This window comes from Alligator mississippiensis, chromosome 10 (assembly GCF_030867095.1).
Source record: "Alligator mississippiensis isolate rAllMis1 chromosome 10, rAllMis1, whole genome shotgun sequence".
NCBI lineage: Eukaryota > Metazoa > Chordata > Crocodylia > Alligatoridae > Alligator > Alligator mississippiensis.
Window position 1 is genome coordinate 77,792,171 of NC_081833.1, and position 19,754 is coordinate 77,811,924.

Below are 19,754 nucleotides of genomic sequence, written 5' to 3' on the forward strand. Positions count from 1 at the left end.
TAGAAGGGCAGTCCAGCCACAGTCCTGCTGCATTTGCAGGGATGGCACGATGTGCCACAGGCTGGACAGTGCCCGGGCCAGGCGGGACTGAGGAACAGACAATGTCTCTCCCCATGCTGGATCTGGCTTGTCGGCAGTATTTTGCGCATGCAGATGCACACATTACACCCCGGATGGCTCTGGAGAAGTAGAAGATAAGCTGGAGCAAGTTCCTTCAAAAAATGTACACCGGTCTATCGAGATATTAGTAGTCAGTCACTTTTGCTGACAGCAGCTACGTAAAGCAAAGAATGCATAGGCATACACGGTACCGGGTGGGAAGGTGCCACAGCCCCTTGCAATCCATCCTCCAAGTTTGAGGGCGGTTCCAGAATCCCGCATCTCTACCTTTGTGCGGGGGTTTTATAGAGTTCAGGTTGAAATTTCTGTATTCCACCCTGTTTGTCTGAGGTAAGGAGCGCTCGGCCAATAGAGCGGAGAGCAGGGAAACCGAGGCGAGGCCTGGGACCCTTCGTCTTTCCGGAGGTCGCCTCATTAGCGTCGCATGCGATTACTGACCTATATATCTCAACTGCCTCAAGACTTCTCTCACATGCTACTCGTGGTGTTTCAGACTGAACAGCTTCTGGGATCAGAGTATTGGGAAGGAGGAGTAACGTAGCGTAGCAGAAGAAGGGTGAGGAGTGTTCAGGACTCCCTAAACATCCTCACCTTAGATTCGAGCAGACACTTTGTACTTTAGCAGCGACGGAATATGGTTCTGCATCGAGGGGCCTCGTTTGTCCACCAAGTATAATCATTCCAGGTAGAATTGCCAGATATTTTTTCTGAGAGTATGAGTTGGGGTGGAATAGGGTTTTTGTTTTTGTTTTTTTTTACCTTTTAGCCAGTAGCATTTCAGCCTAGATTTCCTTGGCTGATCTCAGCATATCCAGTGTCCCATTTGTGGCTCTTGTTGCTTGGCCCTGAAATCACTTGGAGTTTATGAGATGACTTTTCTTTATACAGTTTCAGCTGGGCATGATGGACGTAGAGGGTGTTTTTAATCAGTCACGCACGTTATGGAGAACCAGGTACTGTTCAGTCTTTTGACAGACAAGCCTACAGTTCTGTTATGGTAAGGACAGTTTTGCAGGTTAAGAGACAACGTTCTAGGTAAGTAGCCATTCCTTTACTTATTACCAGGGATCCTGCTTTTCTCAGAAGAAAAAACAAATCACAAAATCTCTGATTAGCCCCCCAAATCCACCTTTTTTCATGATCAAAAGGAAATGCCACCAATATATATATATATATATATATATATATATATATATATATATATATATATATATATATATAGGGATTGGTTGAACACTGTTTTATTGATCTGTTTCCAATGTTAAAGCCACTTGAATCTTACCAGTGCACAACCCCGTGGCCATTCCTGTACTCGTCACTCCCCACCCATGGCCCCCTAGCCTGCCAGTGCCCCTCAGTTGCCAAGCACGGTCCCTTGGGCCCTGGCAGTGCCCCTCAGTTCCCACCCACAGCCACATGCTGCACCCCCTCCCAGCTGCCAGGGTTACTGGATCAGGGTCCTGGATGTGTCAGGCGGCAGCTGCTGTGGCCTGAGGGGGGAGCAGAGCACAGCTCCTGCTTTCATGGATGACACAGCCTGAGTAGAGCCTGTGGGGGGTGCGTGCATGCTATCTGCTGTGGGCTTGGGCACTTCACTCTGTTGCCCTTCTCCTGGGGTTTCTGGAGCCCAGTGGGCAGGACCCAGCGTGGAAGTAGAGAGCAGGGATGGGCAGGGAAGATTGGTGCCGCCCCTGCAAGTCCCACGCTATCGTGGTGAGGCACCCTGTGCCCACCCAGCAGCAGCAAGGGGAAGAACTCTGTGCTGCCACCCCCAGTGCTCTCTGGCAGGCAGGGGGCAACTTGCTGTGGTAGTGTAGGGGTCACGGTGGTGGCACTGAGCTTCTGCGCCCTATATTGCCCTCCTGTGCCAGCTCTCACCCACTGGGCCACAGAGGCTTTGCAGAGAGGTCAGCAGGGTGGGAAGACCAAGCCTGCAATGGGCAGCCTGCCCCCAGTGTGCATAAATTGTGGGCATGTGCACCCCATCTGCCCCAGGAGTGTGTGCAGTGGCGGGCAGTCAAGCCCCCCCTGCCCGCTCCTCACCTAGGCCCTGTAGCTGTGCTTGGCAGCACCAGGCCCCATGCATGGGCACAGCTGGGCAGCAGCCCCAGCCCTGCCCAAGTCCCTCACTCCCCATTTATGGGGGCCTCAATTCACCTCCTCCTGCCACACCTGACTTACATGTGGGGACCCACTCTCCAGCCTGTGGGCAGGCATGTACTTGTGTACATGATCACATGCACATAGCACCCCTTTGTGACCCCTCCTCCTGTTCCCCTGAGCACCTGGCAGCCTGCAAGGAGAAACCCACCATTGGTCATGCTGTTCCCCTTTAGAGGTGAAAATCTGGATTTTTCTCATTTAAAGGAGAAAATCTGGGGGGCTGGGTGTCAGCAAATAAAAACCTAGGTTTCCGGACTAGCCCAGGGCTCGACACGACACTCGGTCCGAGGAGTGACGGAAAGGCTTTATTTACTGCAAGTATTTAAGATCAAGTCAGGCGAATCCAAACCAAATCAAAGTCCAGTAATTAGCTGTAAGGTGACGATTTCTCGCCAAACAGGCGACTAAGAGGCGGTCTGTTTCTCTTCACCTTGTAGAGTAAGTTGGGCGTGTCGGCAAGCCGTGTCAGAGAGATTTTTCACTCCTGAAGCGTGCGTGTGCTGTGTGCCGTTTTACTTTTTATCCCCTTACTTTAGCATCTTCAAAGCATTCTTTTAGTTGTGTAAATTAAGACGGAGTCCCAAACAGTAACCGACAGGAAAAACCTGCCGATTTACCGGGTATCAGAAATTTCTAACGCGAGCGAGTTAGCTTCTTCGGTAACGAGAGGTTATTCAGTTTGGAACGTATCGAGAAACCAATTAACCGCTAGGAAAAACATACTAAATCGGGAGGAGACATCTATTACGTACGGAGAATGTGTTTCGGCATATAAACGCGACTTAGTCGGAAAAGAAATATTTATCTTGCTAATTAATTGAGGATAGACGTTTCATACGGTTACACACCAGACAACTAAGAGTCTGTGTGAAATCATCCTGAATATAGCCCGATAAGATGGAAGAGACTTCATAATTCTTTCTTAGATGGCCTGGCCATGAAATTGCATTGTCTTGCATTATGCAGTTAGCATTATTCTTCAGTACTTTAACTTTTGTGAGTAGGGCCAAGCTTTACATGATTTTCAGAGTCGTTACTGGGTGGGGGTCCTTAAGGTGACAAACTGGGTTTTACTGCATTTTTCCCTGGTGAATGCAACACCCGGGTCCCTGCCAATTACCCTTTTTGTACGTGAAGTGAAGATGCTATGACATTTGCCAGCGATGCTCTTAGTGTGTAAAGGATTACAACCCTCCAAATTGGATAAAGCAGCTAGAGACAGGGCTATAATATGCACTTTTATTGATCACACCTCGAGGCATAAGAATAAACCCTTTGTGCTATGCCTACCTAGTGACTTGTCACACCACAATACAGATTGTCCAGTCTACCGGCTGGGGGAGATGCAGGAGGGAGGAGGAGGCTAATAGGAGGTTGTTTCCACTTTGCAAAGGTCTTGTTGTAGTTTCCCTTTGTTTAAACCTAATTTTTACGCGGGCTTTTTAAATTGATAGTCTGACGGGCCTCACGTAGACTCGTTTTGCCGAAACGTTGGGAACGGGACCGAACCCATTTTCCCGTGCGCTCGGGACCTGCCGATGGCTGGGGCCCGTGTCCCTGGGAAAACTCCGAGTCTGGAAGGGAGGAACACTGCTCATCTCTTTCCCTGCCTGCCTAGGAACGCTCCTTGCCTCGTGTTTGTTAGACTCTGCCATTTAGACCTATTTTAACTTGTAACAGGGTCACAAAACCAAATGCCAGTTGCTGCTCGTAGCTGCTGTTTCCCACCGTTCCAGAAAGCAGCTACTCGCTCTTGGTCTCGTCTGGTATTAAAGTCTTGAGAAACAGAATCTTATTCCACTTTTTTTGGCCGTTCCTTGGGATGTAAGCGTAGGCTCACGGCCTATTCCTTGTATGCCAGCTTAAGCACGTGTCATTCTTAAGTTAGGCTTCTGGTAGGCGTGTAGTCTGCAATACTGAGCGTGGTCTGTCAGGCCCTGACCATATTTTCAGCCTACACCGAGGGGAATCTGCCCATAGCCTTCCTTCCCCTTTCCCATCATCATCTTCGTAACATCCCTGCCTCTTTACTTGTCGCTCATTTCAGAAGCTGTTGCGTGCCAGTGCTTCTGTTCCCTGGTGCTTTCCCCGGGTACCCACCCTGTCTCCTGTACGTGGTGGAGGACCGGTTTAAGGAGTTGCACGGAGGGCCTCACAGAAGTCCTGTGTGGTCACGGGTTTACAATGAAGACTTGCAGCTGCGTGTTGCTATTTCTGGGGTGTGCCGTGCGCGAGCCGCAGCTGTCAGAGGAACGCTTTGGAGATGTCGCTCACGAAGGGAAGCAAAATTGTTCTGCTCCCCACTACTGAGCTTTACAGGGTGATACCTGTGAGACATCACATCCCCTGTCCAAACCTGAGCCATCTGAGCAGGGGAAGTGGCATGGCAGGGGGGCCAAGATACCCGGTTGACAGCCCAGAGTGCAAGTTGAAGGCTGCAATGGAAGCGCTCAGAGTGTGGCCTGTCACATTCTAACAAAATCTGTCAGGTCTCACACGTAGCTTATCACAAGGACCCGAAAAGGAAAAGGACGTGAGCAGGGGCCCATGTTAGAGTCTTAGTGCATTGGTCAGCGATTGGGGGTGAGGGGGTGCATGTCCCTCCTTCACTGCTTGTGTGTTGACTGTCATTGTTAAAGGACCAGGGTTGGGGGCGGGGGCATTCTTGGCTGCTTGGCCAAGTGCCTGGGGGAAAAGCTAGGAGGGAGGGGGAGGTTCAGCAACCCCGGACTGGCCAGGTCTCCCCCTGCCTCCCACAGGGCTGCGCTACCTGCTACTGGCAGTGACTCTGCCTGGAGCAGTTGACAGGCCCTTGTAAGCAGCCTGCAGTGCTTGGGAGATGTGGGCTGTGACACCTTGGTTTTCTGGACTGTGGTAAGAAAGCAAACAGCCTTGTAGTACAGGCTTCAGTTGTGGGACTGCACCCTGTTCTTGAGACCCCCCCCAGGGGCTTATTTCTTGTATGTCCATGCAGGATAGTTGGGGGGGCGGGGAACGGAAGGAAGAGGCACGGATGAGCCCTGCATCTTTCGTTCAGCAAATTTCCGTAAGTAATGTTAGTACTACTAATATTATCCCTGTTCTGATTCTTACTATTACTATTATTTGTTTTCCCATGTACTTTGCCAACAAAGCACCTGGCAGGTCCAGTAAGAAAAGGAAGTTTCCAAACAGGTGACAGAAGAAGGAAACCAAATGATTTAAGTATGCAAGTGGTGGTGGCGGTGTTGTTGGGAAGGTTCAGGAACCACGGGGGAGGCAAGATTTTTTGTGATGTCTCGTGTGGCATCAACAGTGTTGTCCCCAAACAACGGTCAGTTCGTGCCCGGTGCGCTTGTGCCAATAAACACACAGGGTTGAAGGATCCAATTTAATCTTTATTTCTGCGCAGAAAGTGGTGCTTGGCAATCGTTCGCAAAGCAAGCACCCACACCTCGGTGGGCGTTGAAATGTATAGCAAGCCCAGCAAGTAACCCCCCTTCCAGCTCCGGACTCTGTTGATACAGCTTTCCTTCTAGCAAGGCCAGCAATTAAGCAACTAAGCAACAAGCGATCTCCCCCAGCCTAAACAACCTACTCTATGCCCTTGGTTAGATAAAATACTTTTCAAAACATACAAAGCTGTTCCCGAAGTAGAAAATGCATAGTGAAAGTTCAGGGGTACCCATCAACAGCATGGTTTGGACAGACAGAAGCAAGGTTTTAGGCATCACAGTCCCCTTTTTCAGTCCTGCTTCCTTCCCAGCATCCTGAGGAAAGGTACTGTCATAGCCCAAAGGTTGCCTGTATCTATGCCCATCTTACAGTTGGTCTGGTAAAACAGGGGTCAAAAAACCTATGGCCTGTGGTTTGGATCCAGCCTGTGAAGAAACTGGTTCTAGCCTGTAGCAGTTCAACCAAGGAGCAGCACACTCCAATGTGACAGCAGCAGGGACATCCCCAGCGGCCTGTTGCCACTGCGTTCAGTTTGTTCTTTGTGCTGCAGCAGAAGCAGCCTCCCCAGGGTCCCGGCCCCTGCCTCTTTCTTTTGAGTCCCTTCACAGCCTGTGGAGATTGCTGGGGAGCAACCTGTCACGTCGGCAACGGTGCACAACGGCAAAAGAACGGCCCTTCCCTGCAAGGAAAGATTGCACCTAACTCCAAGAGAGCAGAGCAGAGCATGGACACAGAGCGAGATGCTCATCAGTAGGGTAGTCTGGCCTTGCTGTTGCTAGGAGTGCCCAAGTAGGGAGGTGTTGGAATAATTTCTCAGCTTTTTCCCTAGATCCACACTTGGGTTCGTGCGTACTCCCCATCGTTTTCAGAAGCGGACGGCAGGAGAAAGTTTGTGGTCAGTGATAGCAGCAGAAGGCCACGCAACCAGGCTGGGGAACGTGGGGCTCTTTCCTAAACCAGGAGTGGCAGGACTTGCACAGCTTTGCCAGGTGAATGCTGTGCCTGAGTCCTATATGTTGCTTACCTTGGCTCCTGCTGCCCTCTCCCTCCCTCCCTCCACGAGCACAGGTACAGCCTTTCTTAAGCCCCTCTCACTGCTACCTGGCCAACTTTTAAAGCAGTGGTTCTTGCCCTTTTTCACTCTAGAACCCCCACCATCCTGGTCCCTGATTCAGAGAGTCTCTCCCTCCCTCCCTCCCTCCTGTTCCTTTACCCTGCCCCCAGGCAGCCTTGCAGCGTTTCTCTCTACCTCGCTGTGACCCTTTAAACTCTTGCAGAGGAACCTCTCTGCTCCCTTTGGCCGGTGGTGTAGACAACAGGGAGGAAAGTGGGGAGCCTCTTCCTGTCCTCCCCTGTCTTGGAGGCACAGTGAGCAGAGCTAGGGTATAAAGATGGACGTGGGCCCTGTACAGCAAGCGGAGGCTGCTTCAGCACTGGACCTGAGGACGAGGATTGAGCTGAGCACAGTTCTTGTTGACTGGGCAAATGGGGAAGGTTGTGCCTGCTGGGAAGGGTCCGGTGGACACCCCGGCCTGTTCTCCACGCTTTTTCTGTGGGCGGAGCGGGTGGGTTGTCCTGCAGGCAGTCGGGTCGAGGACAGGCTCTGTCTGGCATGGCACTGCTGAAAGCACTTTGGCAAAGTTGAGGCTCAGCAAGGGCTCCCCATACTGCTGCTTGCTTCCTTACTGTCACAATACCATTTTGGTTTCTGAGTTCCCCCATTTCGTGTTCTTACTAACAGCTCGCTACTGCCGGGCCTCGGCCGAGGAGACTGCGGCCAGTCTGCGCTCAGAACCTCGCAGGCTGACACGGGCACAGAAATAACGCAGCTACGGCTCCCTTGATGATTACCCTTGAAATGCAAAAGGCAGGTCCCACTACAGTGGCCACCCAGGCAGCTAAGAGGCAGGAGACCAAGCTGGAGCCTGAGCTTGCCTGTCATACCTCAAAGGTCTCCCATGCAGTAGTGCAGCACCACGCACGTTCTCGCCCGTGGGGTGGGAGGTGGTGGGTCTGACTGGCAGCAGGTCTGGAATTGGTGCAGATTCCCTCGCCTTTGCCTTCCAGCTCGCCCCATCCTGCAGACACCCGAAGCAAAGGTTTGTGGTAGGAGCCAGGTGCCAACACCTGGGGGTTGGGTTTAAAGCTGTGTCCCGGGTAGTGGGGCCTGGGCCAGGTGCTCCTTCTTGGTTGAGTGGGTTAGGTGCCTCACCCGCAGAGGTTTTGGGGGCTATGGCATTAGCGCCAAGCCGGGGTCAGGACGGGTGCTGGAAACGAGTGCTTGTCGCACGCGGCCACGGAACAAGACTGGGCGCAGCTATGCAAGACAAGGGGGCACCTGCTGCGGACCTGCCTGGGGACTGCGCAGCCGTCAGCTGCGGGACCGCGTACCTGCCCGAGGCTGGGGTGTGCCGCGAGTGGCAGCGGCCCCTGCCTCGTGCTGAGGACGGCGCTGGCGGGCGGGAGGACAGAGTCTGTAGTCCTGGTCCCTCCGCCCGCCCCGGGGGCAGAGCTAGACCCGGCGCGCACTGCCCTGCGGCCGGGCCGGGATGCGCGGTGCGGGCGGCAGGAGTGGGGAGCGGTTGGGGCCCGGGAGCTCTCCCTGGGGGCCTGGGCGGGATCCGCCGGGCCGCCCTCGGGTCCCGGCGCGACAGCGGGAAGCCGAGGTGCGGCTAGTGCCGCCGGGGCGGGGTGGGGCAGCGCTGGGCGGTCGCGGCCACGGGGCCCGGTCTGTGCGGCGGAGCCCGTGCGAAGCCTCCCTGCGCGCCCGGGGCTCTTGTCCAGTGAAAAGCCGAGCGCGGGCCGGCGCGGCACGTGACCGGAAGGGGCGGGCTCGGCGGGCCGGCCTCGGGGCGCTGGAGGCGGGAGCTGTGGGCGGGCTGCGCTGTGCTGGGGCCGGGAAAGGCGCCGTGCTGCGGGGAGCGCCGGGCTCGTGGCGCGGGCCCGCCTTTGCGGGCTGGGCGTGCCCGGTCCCCCGCGCCGGGGCGGCGCTGCCCCGTGTCCTCGCGCTTTGTCCGTCCCCGTTTTCGTGTTGTTAAACCGCCGCTTTCTCTGCGCTGCTCCCAGCCGGGCGGGCGCGCTGCTCCACGGGGTGCTCTCCCTCGGGGGCCTGGGGCCCTGCTTTGCTGGGGCCGGGGGTGTTTTGGGAGCCGTTGGCTGAGACCTGCCCTCGGTCCGAGTCCTGGCCTGGGAGTGCTGTTAATTGCCAGCGTTAATTGCCTCGAGTCGGGGCGGGTCTTTCCGCCGCGGTGCCTGGTTTCCGAGGAGAAGGGGGCCGCGGGGCCTGGGTGCGAGGAGTGTCCCCTGTGCCGGGTGGGCCTTCCCCTGGGCCCCGGCCCCTGCGTGCCCTGGGCCGTGGCCCGAGGTGCCCCAGGCGCACCTGGCCTGTCCTGCCTGGGGCCCGGGGGGCGGGCGCGGGAGGCTTGACCCTGCGGGTGCCGGGAGCCAGCTGCGGCCGGCTGGTGTCGGGGCCTGGCAGAAATGCGACTCGTGCGGGGTGGGGGTGAGCGGTCCCGCTGTGGGGCGGCGTCCTGAGCTCTGCGCTCGCAGGCCGCCGTTTTGCAGCAGGGGCCTGCGGTGCCCGGGGCTGCTTCTACCTGTGGCCCCGGAGAGCGCCTGCCCTTGTGTGTCAGCCGCTCCTAAACTGCTTTGTGCTGTGTTGGCTTAACTGCTGTTTTTAATGCTAGTTTACTAGCTGCAGCCCCCAAAATGCTAGGAATTACATTTTTATTCCAAAAGTATTTATTGAAGTCCAGGATTTTTAGGTACCCTTTGAGTGCGTACTTTAACACAGCATCAGCAATTATTTCAGGTGCAGGGCCACTCACCAAGTGGTGGCACCTGTTGCAGCCCTGCCCCTGGCGCGGTGCCCTGCCCCTTGGTCGCCGTCCTGTGGCTGCGAGTCCTATCCCGTAACCCTGACCTTTGCCACTGGAAGTCCCTCTCTTTGCCCCCTGGAAACACTCCCTTCAGGAAGGGGTTTTGGCATCTCAGAAGCAGAAAAATACTGAGTTATATTCTAAAAAGAGAACATCTACAACAACGACTAATTTTATTTAAAAAATTTAAAAAGCAGTAATTTGATTTCAAGAGTCACTCTTGTGCTCCCCGGGCACTGAAAACCCATCCACCCTGAGCTTCTCTGAGCACAGCCAGGCTTCCAGAAACCGGTGCACCATTGGATCCAGCAGGTGCAGCCTGTGAGCTGGGGCTGCAGCCGTGCAGCTAGCACCCTGCCTGGGCAGCCTTGAGGGAAACGGCTGCTGCGGAGGGAAGCACCTGCCCCCTGCGACTCGGGGGCTGTGCAATGCATAGCAGCTCGTATTGGCAGGCTCTGCTGAGGGCTGTGGGGGGGGGAAGCAGTGAGGGGCCTGATTTCTCTTCTTCCCCCTCCCCCAGCCTGCGTGCATCTGTGGGCAGGCTCCAGAGCACTGTGGTTGTTTCGTTAAGCATTGTGATTAGCTGCCGAGAGAACCCATCGGAGCGCTCTGGACAGACAATAAGCCTCTGGAAGGGGAAAACTTATAGAGGGGATGACTGGTTCCTATGGAGGGGGTGCGGGGTGGAATAGAGCTGCTTCTGTAACTCTTTGGGTGGGAGTTGTTCTGCCCTCTGTGCTGTGAGGACTGGAAGTGGAGTTGCTTGTAGGTTTTTTTTGGTTGTGGGGGGGGGGGGGTTGGTTGGCCTTTCTGCTAAAGTTTCTAGGGTCTGAGAAGCAAGTGTAATGAAGAGACCTAGAGCTGATGACTCGTGGAGGGTAGAGGAGGGAGCAAGAGGCTGGGTGTGTGCTTCTGGATTCCCTGTGGGGAGGTGCAAGTTTCCTTGGATTGCTGTGGGGTTGTCTTTGATTTGTCAGTTTGTTGCAAGGCACAGGGATGGCTTCTGGGAGCTTGGAGACACTGGGTGGTGGGGCCTGGATGTGTGTGTATGCTGTTTGGGAGGGATTTCAGTCTGGTCTTGATTGACCCTGTGGGCTTCATGTCTTGTTTTGTCTTTCAGGATCCTGGCTGTTGTGGAGAGACTTTGGGTTGGAGATGGATGCAAAGAAGTGGAGGCGTGCCATGGTGATGGAGGATAGAGCAGGAGGAGTAGCGTGATGGAAGGTGGACTTACCTCAAGCGGGGGTGGTGTTTTGAGTGGGGGGTGTCTGGGTGGGCTGGGAAGTCCCTGCTCTGGGTTGGTGTCCTGAGCTGCACGCTCCCAGGGCAGGGCTACTCAAGCGGAGGGCCATGGCACCCAGGAGTGCCTCTGAGATGAGTGGTGTATGGCTGGGCTGGCTTGGCGCAGAGTTGCTCTGAGTCTGTGCAAAGATCTCCAGGTTATGGTGGGACAGAGGATTGGGTCTCTGCCTGGCTGTACCTGTTGCCACATGCCTCCTTTCAGTGCTGGGAATTGCATTTATGTCTCATCTCTCTGGGTGTGTCACTGGTGTCTGCCTTTGTACTTCTGTTCTTAAAAATCACTGCAGCACTTGTTACTTTGTTCTTCCCAGGACTGAAAGGAGGGTTGTGTTTGCATTTAAATTGATCCCCTCACTTGGGAGGGGTGTAGCTGCAGCCCCCTGCGGTTTGTTAGTGGGGCCAGTCCAAGCTGCTGTTGTACCCCTGGTTGGGAGGGAGGGGGTGCTGTCCCGTTGGTGCTGTGAGACCTGCGCATAGCGCTGCAAGTGTTAATTGCTGTTCATTTTTGGTGGTGTGGACATGTTTGGCAAGATGATCAAAGTCTGGTCCTGAGTGGAGAAGAGCTGAGGAAGAGGTGAAGAGCCCTGGAGCTGGTATGGCGTGGAAGGAGTTGGAGATGGCCCGAAGCCATGCTCATGTGATCACCTGGAGCGAGGTATTTGCTTCTTGCGGGTTGCAGCTCTGGACGGACAGATCCTGCAGCTGGTAAGGGGTTGCTTGGAGCGTGTGGGGCTAATTGCTAGACTCAGACATTCATGCTTTGCCCTTTGATGTTTTTCATGCTGAGGCTTTTCTTTTGCGTCCTCAGCAGGTGCCTGCATCGTATCTGGGAAAGGGATGGCAAGCATGAGGACTGACGGCGCACAAGGGCTGAAAGTGCAGCTTGATGCCAGGTGTGGTGAGTGCTGGGTCTCGGGGCTGAGGCCTTCCCCCTGCTGTCTGCCTACCCTGTGCGTGCCCATAGCAGTGTGTTGAGGTGCTCCCTTGGACGGATGTGTGGGGTGGGAGTTCCCCCAGTGGTTCCCTTTGACTGTGTTTTGTTCTTCCACTTGGGTGAATACCAGTTCTCTGTATTCCAGGGTCCTGGTGTTCCTGGAAGGAAAGGGTGAGGGCACAGGGACCGGAGCAGAGCAGCGGTAACGGAACCAGAGGATCAGGATGCTAGAAGGTGTTTCGTGTTTGGGATGGTGGGTGTCTGGTGTGCGGGCCGGGCCCTGCTCCCGCCGCCACGTGCGGGTCGGGAGGGGCGATCTGCGGCCCGTCTTTCGCGCACGGGGGCTGTGGCCAGCAGCCCGGGCACGCGGGGTTGGAGAGAGCAGGCGGCGAGCTAGAGTTAGTCACAAACGCGTAGCGGTTGATTGAAAAGATTGTTTACTTACACCCAAAGATGGTAGTGGTGTAGGCTGGACAGGTTTCCAGGCTCAGCTCCCGCTTAGATCCTCGCTAGAGGAGCATGACAAATTCGATTGCTCCCATGGAGTTGTTTAGGCTCCGCGGGTTCGAAGGGTTCCCCGGAGATGCTTAAGCTTCGTGGGTTCGAAGTTTACAGGAAAGGGATGTGTCTCTAGTGGGTTATGGAATAGAGAAAATCCCACACAATTTACTGATTCGTTTTGATGCACTGGCTGGGGGAGTAGTTAGCTGATTGCACGATTTCACAATGATTACACACTTAATTCATACAACACAATTTTATTTTAAAACTCTTTGCTACGCATATAACACTGCTTAGCCTTAAGAAACACCACAAACATTAAAAACACAATAATTACATATATCAGAAACAATGCTCCGAATGCACTTCCTTCCCAAACAATACTATAAGAATTAGTGTTACAAAAACAACTACAATTACAACTAAAAGTTAAATTTGAATCAATACTATTATTTTTCATATTGTACTTACAATCCTAGAATTCCGAGAAGGCAAATACCAAAATATGGTTTCATTCCTCAGTAGTACAATTCAATGGGTTGGCCTCAGCAATACGATTCAATGAGCTGGGCTCAGTAGTAATAGGACTAAGTCCCCTTCCTTCAGTCCCTTTCGGGCGCTCTGGAGCTTCAGTGTGAACTAAGAGATTCGTGTTCACGGAGAAGTTGGTTCAGGTGATCAGTCTGATCCGGGCTACACTTGTGATTCTTCCTTCATTGTTCTGCAAGTGAAGTCACCTCCAAATTGGGACAGTAACTTACAGTTTTTATTGAGCGAGCTGCTGTCAATGGGCTCCTCCTACTCAAGCCTGTCACTACTCCCAAATTTGGGCTCGGATCTTACTCAACAGATTCTTTTGCCTTTGTTGAGCATTTTAAATTACCTTTGGGAAACTTCCATATCACTGCAAAAGCCCTTTTCTTACCAATCTGGTCAAAAGGCCTTGGGGTTTGATCTCTCGGAACTCAGGATATTTGCTCTCTCTGTAAAAGACTTCTAAAGATAAAATTCAAATTAAGACTTTAAACAAAGTCAGGACCTCTTGCACGTAGTACAAAAACAATGACTTAGATAAGGAGATAAATCTTATCTTCTTCCTGAAACTGGCTAATGGGCAACCTTTACAAACATTCAAACTATTTCATTCAATATGACAGGATACGTCTGGGATTGCGATCGGCGACGGGGAGAGGCTAGAAGCGAAAGCTTCGTAGGTTCGGTTATTAAGCCTCTATTGCCTGCTTAGGGGAGGCGCGTCGGGTCCGCGAGGGTCCGCAGCGCTTGGAGATCTTCACACAGAGTCTCTCTCTCTTCCTCCCTCCTCCGACTTGGGCGGAAGCTACCCAAGCCTTTTGTACGGCTAGCAAGCCAATAGCTAGCTGCCACGTGTGCCTAAATTGGAACTGGCCAATAATATGACGCGAATCCAAATACAAATGGCGGGAACTCCTTTGCAACGTGCATCGCTAGTACGCAAAAGAAATGCACCCTGCAAAGAAGCTGTAATTTGGTGGGAAATCCCCCGTTACACCAGAGTTCTCTCCCGCAGCAGAGAACTCTATCATGCAAAGAAAGCTACAATCGGCGGGAAAATAATTTAGCGCTGCTGAAGCACACGCAAACAAAAACCACAACTTCGGGTTGTGACATCTGGGTGTGATGGGAAGGCTCAGGCAGGGTGTTGTGGAGATCAAAGTTTCCCTCCTCTCTTGTGGTGGCATGCTCTGGCCAGGGGTCCCTCATCTGGCTCTACATGAGGCTTGAGCATCTGTGCCTGTCCCTGCTACTAGCCATTTTGGCTCTCTGAGCTGGGTTTGGTCCAGCATTTGAGTGCTGGTGTTTGGCCCTGTCCAGGGTTCACTGGAACAAGATGGTGCGTGTCTGCCTAGCTGCTTGTCTTGCCACAGGCTCTCCCACTGGTGCCGGGAACGGCTTGTCCTGTGTCTGTATGCCTTTCTGTTTGTCTTGTTGTCTTCCATGTCGCTGCAGCCTTTCTCTGCTCTTCCCAGAACTTGCAGGAGACCTGTGTTTGCACATCTAAATTGCTTCCCTTGCTTGCAAGGGGAGAGCCTGGAGAGGGCTGTGCCTGCAGCCTTGCAGCTACGGGCGGGGGGGAGGGGGGTAAAAAAAAAAAAAAATGTTACCTGTGGGGTCTTGGCAGGGAGGGTCTGCTGCCCCCAGTGCCGTGAGGCCTCTGAGTTGTTAACAGTGGCAAGTGTCTTCCTGTGTTTTGTCTGTGTCCAGAGGAGCCACCTTGCCAAGGCTTTAGGCACTGAAGACGAGGTGAAGAGCCACAGAGATGATGGAGGAGGAAATGGGCAGCTGTCTCGTGACTTCCCAGTTTGTGTGGTGTGAGGCCTCTGCCCCTGTGACGTCACCTGTGTGGAGCCTGCGGTGGGTTTGAGCTTCCTTGGAGCGGTGCGATGTCTTTGTCTTCCTGTCTGACCACTTGTTGCGCACTTGTTCTTACATGTTTCCAGGAGCTGTGTGTATCTTTGCAGGTCATGCTGTGTGTACGGTGGTTACTGTGATACATCATGTTTTGAGTGTCTGTGACTATCCAGCTCCGGGAGGCCGCAGACAAGCCTTTGAGAGCTCGGGTAGTGAGTAGGGGGGCTGGATGTGTGTGCTGGAGGATGGGAGAGGAGCTTTCCCCGTCTCTGACTTTGTGCCCTTGCAGCCCCTCTTTGGGCTGACAATGTTTCTGCTCTTCTTCCAGAAGCCTGTATGTATCTTGTGGGGGAAGAGGGACGCAGGGAGTTCTGTGCCATGCTGGTGGAAGAGGAAGGAAAACAATGCTTAAAGGTGGGTGTGGTTAGAGTGTGTGTGGGGGAGTGGTGAGCATTGTTTGCCCTGGGGTTTTTGGGGTGAGGGGGGGGGAACCCCTAATGTCTGATAGATAGTGTCTTGAGCTTCTTGTTTCCAGCAGGGTTTTGGCCTCCTGGGTTGCCCCAGAGCTGGGTGGTGTAAGCCTGGGTTGGGTTTAGGCTGCCTGTGAGTCCTTGTTCTTTTGTAAAGGCTGAAAATAGTCTTTAAGTATACAGGTGGTTTCAGGGTTTGCCCCTGGCATGTGGGTGCAGATCTTGGCCTTGTGTGCTGAGGCAGAGGAGCGGGTGCTTGTGTCCCTGCCTGTGCTGCCACTGGCCTCCTTTCAGTTGTGGGAACTGCACTTTGTTCTGTCTCTCTGGGTTTGTCACTGGTGTTTCTTTCTAGTTTGATTTTTAAAATCACTGCAGCACTTTTTATTCTTCCTTTGCTTTTCCCAGATCTGGAAAGAGGGCCATGTTGGCACCTAAATTGATGCCCTGCTTTGGGGAGGGGCTTGACTGCACCCTGCCTGCCTTGTTTGTGGGGGTTGGCAGTGTGCTGCTTCTGGAGCCCTGGCCGGGGGGGGAGGGGGGTTGAGGAGGGGGGAAGGGAGGGGTCTTCACTTCACTACAGTGAGAGATGAGTGCTCTTCCATGTAGTAATTGCTTGTTGTTTTGGGGTGATGCCAATGTTTGGACTGTGAACGGAGGCAAGCCGAGGTAGAGGTAAAGCGACCTAGAGCCACAACGTTTTGGGAGGTGGAAGACACAGGGGACTGCGCTCCGATGGTGACTTCTAGGTCACCTGGAAGGAAGGCCTCTGTCCTTTTGCTGGAGTTGTGTGCATGAGCAGAGCGTGCAGTGAGTAAGATGTTACTTGGAGCGGTGTGGGATTGTGTTCCGGTGGGGCAGTTGTTTGTCCTTTGCCCTTCTGTTTGGTAGTGAAGTTGCCTGTGTGCCCTCAGGAGGTGCCTGTGTACCCTGTGCAGAGAGGAAGGCAATCGGGGACGAGGCTGGGCTGGAGAAGGAGCAGAATTATGCCAGTTTGGGTGAGTGTTGTCTCTAAGGGCTGAGGCTTCTGTCATGGCTGGGGGGGGGTCTTGGCCAGGCACCATTTGGGGAACTTTGAACTGGGTGGGTGGGATGGGAATTGTACTTGGTGGTCCCTTCTTCTGTTCACTTGTGCCTTTTGGGGTGAATGGCCTGTTTTGTCTCTTGTAGGATCCTGCCCTGCGTGGAGGGAAATGAATGCCGGTTCAGGGAACAGAGCCAAGCAGTGCCCATGGAGACGGAAGCAGGAGGAATTGAATGCCGTGAGGTGTGTTGGCGCTGCATGGGCAGATCCAGTAGTTGTTAAGAGCTTGCTTGGAGTAATCTGGGGTTGTGTGAGTCTGGTAGTTGTTTCTGCTTTGCACTTTGTAGTTCTTTGTGTTGGGGTTTTTCCTTTGTGCCTGCAGCAGGTGCGTGCCTCTGGAGTTAAGGGGGGATGGAAGGCAGGGACACGTGACAGCTGGTGTTGCAGCACGATGCCGGCTGTGGCGGGTGCTGGCTTTCAGGGCTGAGGCCTTCCCCCTGCTGTCTGCCTACCCTGTGCAGTGTGTCGAGGTGCTCCCTTGGCTGCATGTGTGGGGTGGGAATTTTCCCAGCGGTTCCCTTGTCCCATGTTTTGTTCTTTTGCTTGGGGTGAATGCGTCTTCTCTGTTCTCTTGAGGGTCCTGGCGTGTGTGGAAGGAAAGGGTGAGGACACTGGAGCAGAGCAGTGGTAATGGAGCCAGAGGATCAGGATGCTAGAAGGTGTTTTGTGTTTGGGAAGGGGGGGGAGGGGTTGTGTGGGTGTGGTGGGAAGGCTGAGGCAGGGAGTTGTGGGGTTTGAGGTTCCCTTCCTCCTTCGTGGTGGCATGCTGTGGTCAGGGGTCCCTCATCTGGCTCTACATGAGGCTTGAGCATCCCTGCCAGCCCCTGCCACTAATTGTTTTGGGTCCTTCAGCTGGGTTAGCTCCAATATATGGGTGCTGGTGTCTGGCCCTGTTCAGGTTGTGCTGGGCCGCAAGTGTTTTGTCTGAGTTACTGCCTAGCTGTTTGTATTGCCACAGGCTCTGCCACCAGTGCTGGGAACAGCTTGTCCTGTGTCTGTCTGTGTGCCTTTCTGTTTGTCTTATTGTCTTCAAAGTTGCTGCAGCCTTTGTCTGCTCTTCCCAGAATTGGCAGCAGACCTGTGTTTGCACATCTAAATTGCTTCCTTCGCTTGGTAGGGGAAAGGCCTGAGAGGGCTCTGTCTGCACCCTCACAGCTATGGGGGGGTGGTGGTTTAAAAAAAATAAAAATAAAAAGGTGCCCGTGGGGTCTTGGCAGGGAGGGGCCACTGTCCCCAGTGCGGTGAGGCCTCTGAGTTGTTGATAGTAGCAATTGTCTTTTCTTTGTCTCTGTATGTGTGTGGAGGAGCCATCTTCTGAAGGCTTGAGGGCTGTGAAGCAGACACTGTGAAGATGAAGTGAAGAGTCCCAGAGATGGTGCACAAGGAAATGGGCAGCCTTGTCGTGACTTCCTGACTTGCGTGATGTGAGGCCTCTTCTCCTGTGGCATGACCTGGCTGGACTCCTGGGGTGGGTCTGAGCTGTCTTGCAACAGTGTGATGTGTTTGTCTTCCTGCCTGACCACTTCTTCCACACTTGTTCTTTCATGTTTCTAGGAGGTTTTGTGTGTGTAGCTTCGCAGGCGGTGCATCTCTGCTCCCACTTCCTGCTGTGAGGACACCTGGATAAGGAGCAGCATGATTGTGGCTGGCTGTGGTGAGTAGTGCCTATTGGAGATGAGGGCTCTCCTGTGGTGGCTGTCCCTTGTGTAGGTTAGCTGTGTCCTTGATTGCCTGTGAATATGCACCTCAGGCTGGCCACAGGCATGCCTTTGTGAGCAGAGTTAGTGGATAGCAGGGCTGGATGTCTGCTGGGGGTTTGGAGAGGGGAACGTCCCTTATCTCCGAGTCGGTGCCCTTGCAGTCCCTCGGTGGGCTGATGAGGTTTTGTTCGTTTTTTCCAGCGGCCTCAATGTTGTGGGGGAGAGGAATAGAAGTGAGTTTTCTACGGTGGTGGTAGAAGATGGAGGAACTGGATCCCGAAAGGTGGGCTGGGTTAAAGTGGGAGGCTGGGTTGCATTTTCTCTGGTCATATTTGGGTGGGGGAGGAAACCCCTAGTGTGTGATGGGGTCTGGAGCTCTGTGCTGTCTGGGGAGTGATGCTGAAGCAGGGAATTGTGGCCCTTAGGGATGCTGCAGAGCAGGGGGTCTAAGCCTGATTTTGGTTTATCTTGGGGTTGAGTCCTGACTGCTTGTAAAAGCTGGAAATTGTCCTTGAGTATATTGGGGGTTTCAGTGTTTGCCCCTGGCTTCTGGGTGCAGATGACGGCATTGGATGTGCTGGGACAGAGGAGCGGGTGCGTGCGTGTCTGCCTCTGCCTGGCTGTTGCTGCTGCCACTGGTCTCCCTTCAGTTCTGGGAAGTGCACTCTGTCCTATATCTCTGGGTGTGTCACTGGTGTTTCTTTCTACTTTGATATCTAAAATCACAGCAGCACTTCTTTCTTTGCTCTTCCCAGAGTTGGAAGGATAGGTGTGTTTGCATGTAAATTGATCCCCTCCTTTGGGTGGGCTTTGACTGCACCCTGTGTGCCTCATGTGCGGGTGGGGGTGTTATGCTTTTGGTGTCCTAGATTGTGGGGGGCATTGTGTCTGTGCTGTCAGTACTATGAGATGTGAATACTGTTGTGTGTAGTAATTGCTTGTTGTTTTGGGTGTGATGTCAATGTGTGGAGTGTGAGCAGAGAAGAGCTGAGGGGAAGAGGTGAAGAGACCTAGAGCCAGCGCTACGTAGAAGCAGGTGGTCATGCAGCCACGCTCACTTCTGGGTCACCTGGAGGGAGGCCTCTGCCCGTTCGGTGGAGCTGTGTGCATGGGCAGAGCCTGCAGTGGGTAAGATGTTACTTGGAGTGGTGTGGTGTGGTCTTCCCACTGGGCAGTTGCTTGTGTTTTGCCCTTTTGTTTTGCAGTGATGTTTCTTGTGTGCCCTCAGGAGGTCCCTGCGTCCCCTGTGTGGAGAGGACGGCAAGGAGGGATGAGAGTGCACTGGAGGAGGAGTGCGATGCCAGGTCCCATGAGTGCGGTCTCTTGGGGTGAGGCCCTTCTCACAGATGGATGGGTGCACCCTGGCCAGGCACGTCTTGGAGAGCTGTGAGCTGGGGCCTGGGTGTGTGTGGTGTGAATTGTACCTGCGGGTTTCTTCTTCTGTTCACTTGTCCCCTTTGGGGTGACTGCGTGTTCTGTCCCTTGCAGGGTCCTGACCTGTGCAGAGGGAAATGACTGCCGGTTGAAGGAGTGAAGCTGAGCAGCGCCCATGGAGGATGAAGCAGGAGGAACTCGATGCTGCACGGTGTGTCGGTGCTGGATGGGCAGGTCTGGCATTTGATATGAAATGGCTTGGAGCAGTCTAGGGTTTTCGGAGCCTGGCAGTTAGTTTTTGTTTTGCTCTTTGTTGCTAGTTGTGCTGAGGTTTTTCCTTGGCTGCCTCAGCTGGTGCCAGTCTCCCGTATGGGGAGGGGATGGCAAGCAAGGATGCATGAGGGC

At 53.8% G+C, this 19,754-nt stretch overlaps 1 long non-coding RNA gene across 35 annotated transcripts in view; it reads left to right on the forward strand.

Moving 5' to 3' along the window:
* The window catches only part of LOC132243625 (uncharacterized), a 60,953-nt gene that overhangs the window by 9,005 nt on the left and 32,194 nt on the right, over positions 1-19,754 (forward strand). For 10 of the 35 annotated variants that reach the window (XR_009455328.1, XR_009455333.1, XR_009455335.1 and 7 more), the window contains exons 1-10: positions 15,757-16,001; positions 16,106-16,189; positions 16,362-16,458; positions 16,852-16,934; positions 17,580-17,743; positions 17,830-17,929; positions 18,177-18,258; positions 18,535-19,103; positions 19,204-19,377; positions 19,464-19,560. This is a non-coding gene — a long non-coding RNA (uncharacterized LOC132243625). The other 25 variants (XR_009455329.1, XR_009455354.1, XR_009455340.1 and 22 more) reach the window with 24 other exon arrangements.